Raw genomic sequence first — 8,410 nt, 5'->3', positions numbered from 1 at the left:
CTCTTCCTCCTTTCTTCAGCCTTTTGAGCTACCACTCTTATCATTCTGCCTCTTTCTGAAGATGGAACTGGTTTGAGCCCATTTGGTATCAATTTTAGCTGTCATCTGTACCTCAAGCACTCCTAAAACCTGTATGCACTAACCCTTCTTTCCTTCTGAAACTGCCGGCCTACATATTTCAATTAGTTACATGTTTTTACAATTTCACCACAGTCTTATTTTCAAGTACTTCAATCCCAAGCTGTCCCAGCAAACTTATAATTTCCCTTTTGATCTTTCTCTTACAGTCTTCATTTTCATTTGAAAATATCATTCACCAACACAGAAAATGCTACTAGAAAATAGAAAAAAAATCAGAGTCATTTATCTCCTTCCTTTCTACACTTTCAACATCATTTATTTATTCAACAAATACTGAACATGAGTTGTGTGTCAGGGATTCCTAGAGACTCTGAGGATAAAGTTGTGAGCAAACCACCTGCTTCCTGACTTCACGGAGTTGATCTTCTATTCTCATCACTAAGCTCTTTTTACTCTGTACAGAGAGATCAATGCATCCCTTCCTCCATCCTCATGGCTACTGCTGTGGTTTTGGTCTCATCATTTCCTGCTCTGAGAATGAATGAGCGCCTGGTTGGTTTTTGTTCCTCCATCATTTCTCTGCTCCAGTCTGCATTGCCAAGGAGGTGTCCTCTCTCCTAAACAGAGAGTTTGCATCACTGCTTGATCTTCACTGAAACATCTGTGTTGGATCTCCTGGACAGACAAAATAATCCCCAGTGAGACATTCTTGCCCTGACTTACCTCTCCATTTGCTGTTTCTTCTTTATATCCACCTCCTATTGCAGGCACACAGAACTTTTCACCATATCCTGATCAGGTGGCTTTCATGTTCCTGTTGGGAAAACCATCTGCACTTTTTGGTGTTTGGTGAGCACTGTTTAGAAGACATTCAGTAACCATCTCAAGTCTCAAGTATCACTCTTTCCTTGAAATCTTCCCTGATTTCCCCTGCTCCCCTCTTCAGGGCTTCCCTGGGGCTTCATGTACTTGCTTTATTGGACTTACACCTTTTCTTTCTTGTATTACCCACATCCATAACACAGTGCTTACAATTACCAGTTGTAGTTTCTTTCAAATGAAGCTGGAGGTAAAAACACCTTTGAGATATTCCAGTTGCAAGATCCTTATGGACATTAATGCTTTTTCCAAGTCTTTTGACATTTGCATTTCTGTTGTGTTTCTTTTAGCAGGCCACCTTAATGGAGTTTTTCCAAAGCAATTAAATTAGTTGTGTTTTTTTCCCCCTAAATTCAATGGCTTTTAGTATATTCATAGAATTGCATGATTATTACTACAATGAATTTTAGGATATATTCAGTATTCCGAAAAGAATCCCATACCCTACAGCAGCCACCCCCATTTGTCTCTAAACACTTAGCTCTAGGCAACCACAGCTCTACTTTATATCTCTGTGGATTTACCTGTTTTGGATATTTCAGATAAATGAAATCATACATCCTGTGACTGTTGTGTCTGGCTTTTTCACTTAATGTAATGTTTTCAAAATTCATTCATATTGTCACAAATATCTGTACTGCATGCATTTTTGTGGCTGAACATTGTATATCCATTGTATGGATATACCATCTGCTATTTATCCATTTATTAGTTGGATTGTTTCTACATTTGACAGTTATGAATAATATTGCTGTGAGCATTTGTGTGAGTTTTTGTGTTAATTAGTTTTCAAAGAAGTAAGTCTTGCATTCTTATTTGTATAGTAGTTAACAGCATGCATGGGTTCTGGACTTAGATTGTATTCAGATCTGCAACTTTCTATCTATATGACTCAGGACAAGTTTCCTACTATCTTTGGGCCTTAGTTTGCTCATGTCTAAAGGGGGGATAATCACATCTACTTCAAGTTGTTGTTAAGTTATATAGTGTATAGAACAGTGCCAGGAACATAGCAACTGCTTTGTAAATAGTTGCTACTATTATTTATGTAATGATTATTAAATTATTTAATTCTAGTATCAGGTATACCTGGTATAACAAGGATTGGGAAGAAACACAGCTGATTCTTGATTAACTTAATTTGTGTGATCCCTACTAGATGGGATCAATGTGCAATGCACATTAGTCACTACTTTTTTTTTTTATTTATGATAGTCACACAGAGACAGAGAGAGAGAGAGGCAGAGACACAGGCAGAGGGAGAAGCAGGCTCCATGCACCAGGAGCCCGATGTGGGATTCGATCCCAGGTCTCTAGGATCGCGCCCTGGGCCAAAGGCAGGCGCTAAACCGCTGCGCCACCCAGGGATCCCCATTAGTCACTACTTTATAGAGGAAATGGAAATTGTTAATTAAAGTTAATCCAGTGGGTCACTTAAAGGAGGGCCAGTTGAGAAAGCTTCTACCATATTGAGATTTCTCACAAAGACAAGGTTAAAAATTAGGTCTTAGATAAAATTGCAGATGAATCCTTGCATTGCATCTTCATATACTTTATTATTTAATTTGGTTCTTCATTCAAAAAGGAAGGAAACATGCATTCAGGAAGGAATTGTATCTAGAAGCATCTAAGTTTCCTCATATTAAATAAGACCACTAATACCAACTACATCTATTTGAAAGATTGTTGTGAGGTTCAGTCAAGATGTGATGTGAAATCTGTCAGTGAACTGAAAATTACTTTTTTAACTTTTTTGGGGGAATAATTAGCAAATATAATTGTATACATGTAAAGTGTGCAACCTGGTGATTTGGTATACATATGCATATAGAATGATTACCAAGGTCAAGATAATTAACACATTCATCACCTCATGTAGCTAACGTAGATAACTTTGTGTGGTATATGGTGAGAATGCATAGGATCTACTGTCAGCCACATTCAAGTGTACAATATCATATTGTTAACTACATGGATAAATCTGGAGTACATTATGCTGAATTAAGCCAGAAAGAGAAGGACAAATATTGTATGGTATTTCTCATACATGGAATCTTAAAAAAAAAAAAAAAGTGATATGGTATCTGGGTGGCTCAGTTGGTTAAGCATCTGACTCTTGATTTTGGCACAGATTGTGATATCCATCCGGGGCGTGGGATTGAGCTCCTTGTCAGACTCTGTGCTGTTGTGGAGCCTGCTTAAGACTCTCTCCCTCTCCCCACCAACCCCTGCTCACTCTCTCTTTTTCTAAAAAAATAAAAAGTGCTGATTTCATAGAATCAGAGAATAAAATGGTGGTTTCCAGGGGATGAGGAGAGAGGGAGATATGGTGATCTAGGATACAGATTATCAATTATAAGAAGAATAAGTTCTGAGGTACAGCATGAGGACTGTAATAAATAATAAGATACTGTATATGTGAACTGAAAATTACTATTTGAGTTGTTGTTTGAATATTTGGGCATTTGTTTGATGTTTAAGTTATGTTTTGGTCATGAAAGCAGAAATAAGCCCTGGTATTATTTAGAAATAATAGAAAAGAAGTTTAATGTAGGGAACCTGGGAAGGGCAGAACGTGAGTGGAGCTCGACCAATAGTCTCAGCTGCCTGCAGCAACTAACATGGGTATTTTTTGGGAAGTTACCCAAAAGCCTTGGGCAAAACCTCATGAGCTCTCTGACTAGACCATACCTGCAGCAACTGCCACCTGAGAATAATACCTTCTCTTTCTCTCTCACCTTCCCCCTCTAACACAGGCTTCTTGCACCGAAGAACTCCAGCTCAGTCCTCCCTGGCAAAATAACCTGGAGATGTGGTTAGTAGGCTTTGTACCCCTGCAAGCTCAGAAGCCGGGGATGACACAGAATGTCATCAAGTAATTTTCATTTAGTGATTGGTGGTTTGATTTTGAAAATATTTCCACTAATGCTTTGTGCCTGATTATTATGCATGTTTTCCTATTTTTCTTGTAATGTGTGAATAGGTCAGAGTGCTAAAATGATGAGTGGGGAGCAAAGTTGTGGCTTCTAAGAACTGCATGTACATTTGAAAATTCCATTTGAGTGGCTTTTCTCCAAGATAATAGCTTAAAAGGTCAGTGTTTTTGGCTTAAGTGAGTGGAATCTTGCCCAATTTAGTGCCCACATAGAATTAAAAGAGATGTCACATAATTTTGAAGCATCTTGACATGAAACATTTTGAATGAGGCAAGAAAGAAAAAGTAGGAGGCTCATTTACAAGGCAAAGGGTGATCAGCTTACTGATAAGAATTTTATCTATATTTTGTAATTTATTTTAACATAATGTTTTTTTTTAACATAATGTTTTTAAGAAGGTTTAAATTGATTAATAATACATTAAATTGATGTCTATAAAACTATATCTATTCATCTGTCTGTATATATTGGATAGACTTTTTTTCTCCTTCCCAGGATGGTCCAGGAAAAAGCCCAAAAGACTATTTGGTAGTTCTTGTCAAGGCAGAAGAAGAGATGCCAACTTTTTCAATATAAATCTATCCCTGGACTAATACTTAGTCAATGTCAATTGACTGTAGTCAATTTGGCAATGCCAGAACTCTAAGTGCCCTTGTGGGTCTTTTGACCTAAAAAGCCCAAGTTCATTTCAAGAGGAACTAGGAGAAACTGAATGACTCAGTCAGGGTGAGGCTGAGAGAAAGATCAGGAGGCCTGGGTGGATTGTAAAACAGAGCAGAAATATAGATACAAAACCATACAATGCCTTGTCCCAAAGAGTCACCTTTAGACAGTGAAGGAGGGCACTAAACATCAACATATTACATATTTTTAAAGATATTTCCTAATTTTCTGACAAATTTTTAAAATATGGTTTAGTTCTATTAAACATTACTTTCTAAATAAAACTTTGTCCGAAACAGAACATTGATATTTACATGTTCAAAAAATCTAATATACATTGATTGTTTGAAAATTTGAAAAATTTTGAAATTTGAAAATTTGAAATCACATTCGCAAAATAAATGCATCTGTGTTCCTTAAATAGATGTATTCATTAGCGCCTTAGTCATATCTGTGTCATAGTAGAATGGAACAGCATGTATAATTTGTCATGCAGCTAACCTTGATTATTACAACCTGGTAGTACTACAACCAAGAGGCCAGCAGGCATTGCCGTCATCCTCCCACTATTCCAGATGAGGAGTCAGCTGTTCTAACCATTTGTGTCCAGGGGCCCTACCTACGGTCCTCTGAAGGAAAACATTAGTTATGTTGAATCTAGACAGATTTGGAAAAAGAGACCAGTTATTACTAGTTGTCTTTCAGGTTTATTTATGTATTAAAATAGGAACACATGAATGTCACCCAGTACTTGACAAAACCACATCTGTAGATGAGAGTACAAAGTAGAAACTTCCCAAACATGTTGTTACTCTGGCCAAATCTTAACTGGATTCAAGTGCTTGTTGCCTTACTTATTTGTGCAAATAAGGTGGGTCATAAGCAGGCAGACCAAGTATCTGGGTAGGAACATGAGAAAAGCCAGGTCCTCCAAACATAAGACAAAATTTAAATGTTAATTGTAAAGCCGATGCTTATTCATGGCTTACTGGGCACCTGGTACTACTCTAAACTCTTGACATATAGTTTAACTCTTTTAACCTCCACAGCAGTGCTATGAGGGATATACTACTGTTACCCTCAGGTAAGGCACCAAGGACGCTTATTATTGTCCAAGTCACAGAATGAGTAAGTGGCAGAGCAGGAATTTAGATTCAAGCTGTCTGAATCTAAATCCGGATTCAATCTCACCTCCTGAACGAAAGAATTAGATATTTAAGGAGAGAAGAAAAGTCATCTTGAAAAAAAAATAAGATCTTGATGGGACTAACAATTATCTTATAGCCTAGAATTATTTTAATTATCACCTTATCATGGATTTGCATAGGGAAAGCATTCATCTCTTCTGTGTTGGGATCTAGAGGTTTTTTTTTTTAAGATTTTATTTATTTATTCATGAGACACACACACACACACACACACACAGAGGCAGAGACACAGGCAGAGGGAGAAGTAGGCTTCATGCAGGAGCCCGACACGGGACTCGGTCCCAGAACTTCAGGATCATACCCTGGGCCGGAGGCAGGTGCTAAACTGCTGAGCCACCCAGGGATTCCCGAATCTATAGTTTTCAATCTGATCTTGGACCTCACTCTTATGCTGTGAGGCCTTGGGCAAGTCTCTGAGCCTCAGTTTCTTGTTGTATATGAACAAGATGTAATAGGAGTGTCCTATAGTGGTGTTCAGAAGGAAAAATTTAAAATATTTGCACCATACTCTAGTAGAGTAGCACCTTACAAATACCGGACAAATGGTACCAATCATAGCCATTTACTGAGTAATTGTGAGGAGGTCAGCAATGCTCATATATTATCTCAAGGGACCATAGCTGAGACCATAGCTACCAAAAAGCACTATCAAATTTATTTAAGTTTGAATCCCCCTAATATGATTCAAATGTTCCTTTCTTTTTCCTGTTTTTTTTTTTTTTATTTGTTGGCAAGGTTTATTGCAAGACTTCTGAGTATCACAAAAGTATTTAACTTAATATACTTTTTAAAAAATTCCTAGATCTCTGACCCATAAGAAAGTAAAAGACAGTCCATCTGCACTTCAGAATAAAGAATAGAAACTTTGTGCTAGGAAGTACAAGTGGATAGTTTAATTCTTTCAGAATGTTTATGTCTGGTTTTCTTATTGTCTGGTTTCAAAAGGAATCTGTGGTTTAAGAATGAATATGTAGAAGTTTTGTTTTGTTTGAGTGATTTTAGTTTACAGTGAGATAAACATTTGATGAAAACAAATGCAGTTTTCGGAAGCACAGCTGACACACTTTCTTCCCAACTGATAGGTATAAATTAATGTAACAAAAGGCAATAATTTTTTAAGTCTTACACGAAATTGAGTTATCCAAACCTTGTTTCTTCTTGGAGTTCCAGAAAAATCTATCTGCTATAATGCAAATAGTGCCCTGTCTTCTCCGCCAGCACCATTCTTAGAGCTTTGACATTTGAATTCGTAAGTTAGCTTTTATTTTTAACAGTTGTTGAAAATACACATTTTAAAATTCCAACAACTCAGAAGCAATTCCCCTTTTCCTAGCAATTGGCTGGTGGCATATAGTCCCATGGTTTTGCCTTCCTGTGAGCTGACATGATTTGGAAATGTTGTATATTGGGCAAAAGGAATTCCATCATTTTTAATGGGTGAAGCCCCTGAGTGATCAGATCTAGAATATGCGCGTGAGAGCACATTTGTGTGTGTGCATAGACATAGGTACTTTCATTAAAGAAGCTAACTGTGTTGTTCAGCATCTGAAACAAGAAGATGTAAAAGCCAAAAGCTTTCACTATGAGCTTGTTGAGGATTCAGATGTAAATTATTTTACCTGGCAAAAGTTCATAAACTATAGATGGTATAGAACAAAAATCAGTCAAGAAAAGAATTACATTAAGCACCAGTGGCAGCACATTCAATTGCATTAGGATTGACAAGAGGGCTATCCTATGGTTTAATAAAGTACTCTCCAGGTGTCTGTGACCTCCGGGATGTATTTGCACAATGACTGCGGAGCAAGCACAAGACTGTGACAGTCCTTCATATTTGCATTAATGCCAAAGACTCTTAGGAGTTAATGAGAGGGAAACGTTAGATAAAATTTCAAGGTCATTCTCATATATTTAGAGAAGTATTTATGTACAAGGTTATTTATTTAGCATGGGATTATATCTTAACCACAAGAGTACAGATGACCATGATTGATTTTTTTTTTCACGTCTCAGGTTTCCATTCGTCTTTCTTTTTATTTGTACTATATCAGAATTTCCATGAATACAGCATCTTTGCCCACCCCCCACCCTGCCATAGTTTTATTTTCTTTTAAACTGGAAGTAAATGGAAACACATATTTTTTTTTTCCTCTCAGAGTTTCCATTAGGTGATACACCTTGGATAATGAGGGTAAAAATGAATAAATACTGTAATTGTCCTTAAAGAATTTTCCAATACACAGATGTGTGAATATGTCTCATGTTGGATAGTTTCATTCCATTAAATATAGTAGCCTGCTGAGTTTTCAGAGTTCATCATCCAGTGATGTATTTGTGTTTTCCTTTTAATTTTCTGATGGTATAAATTACATCAATCATTTTCCTAATAGTGAAAAATTCCTACATTCCCAGGAAAAACCTTACTTAGTCATGATGCACGATTTTATTAATACACCACTGGGTTCAACTTGCTGATTAGTAGCTATTCAGAATTTCTCATTAGTGACCATAAGTGAAATGAATCTACAGCTTCCCTTTTTGTAGTATTCTAAAATTAAATTAAGGTTCCAAAGTTTGTAAACTTAAGTATAGAGATGCTTTCAAAATGTTCCTGTGTTATAGAATGCTATCAAAATCATCTGT

Source organism: Canis lupus, chromosome 37 (assembly GCF_003254725.2).
Source record: "Canis lupus dingo isolate Sandy chromosome 37, ASM325472v2, whole genome shotgun sequence".
NCBI classification, from domain to species: domain Eukaryota; kingdom Metazoa; phylum Chordata; class Mammalia; order Carnivora; family Canidae; genus Canis; species Canis lupus.
The sequence above is the reverse complement of the archived record's forward strand: the minus strand, read 5'-3'. Positions refer to the sequence as shown.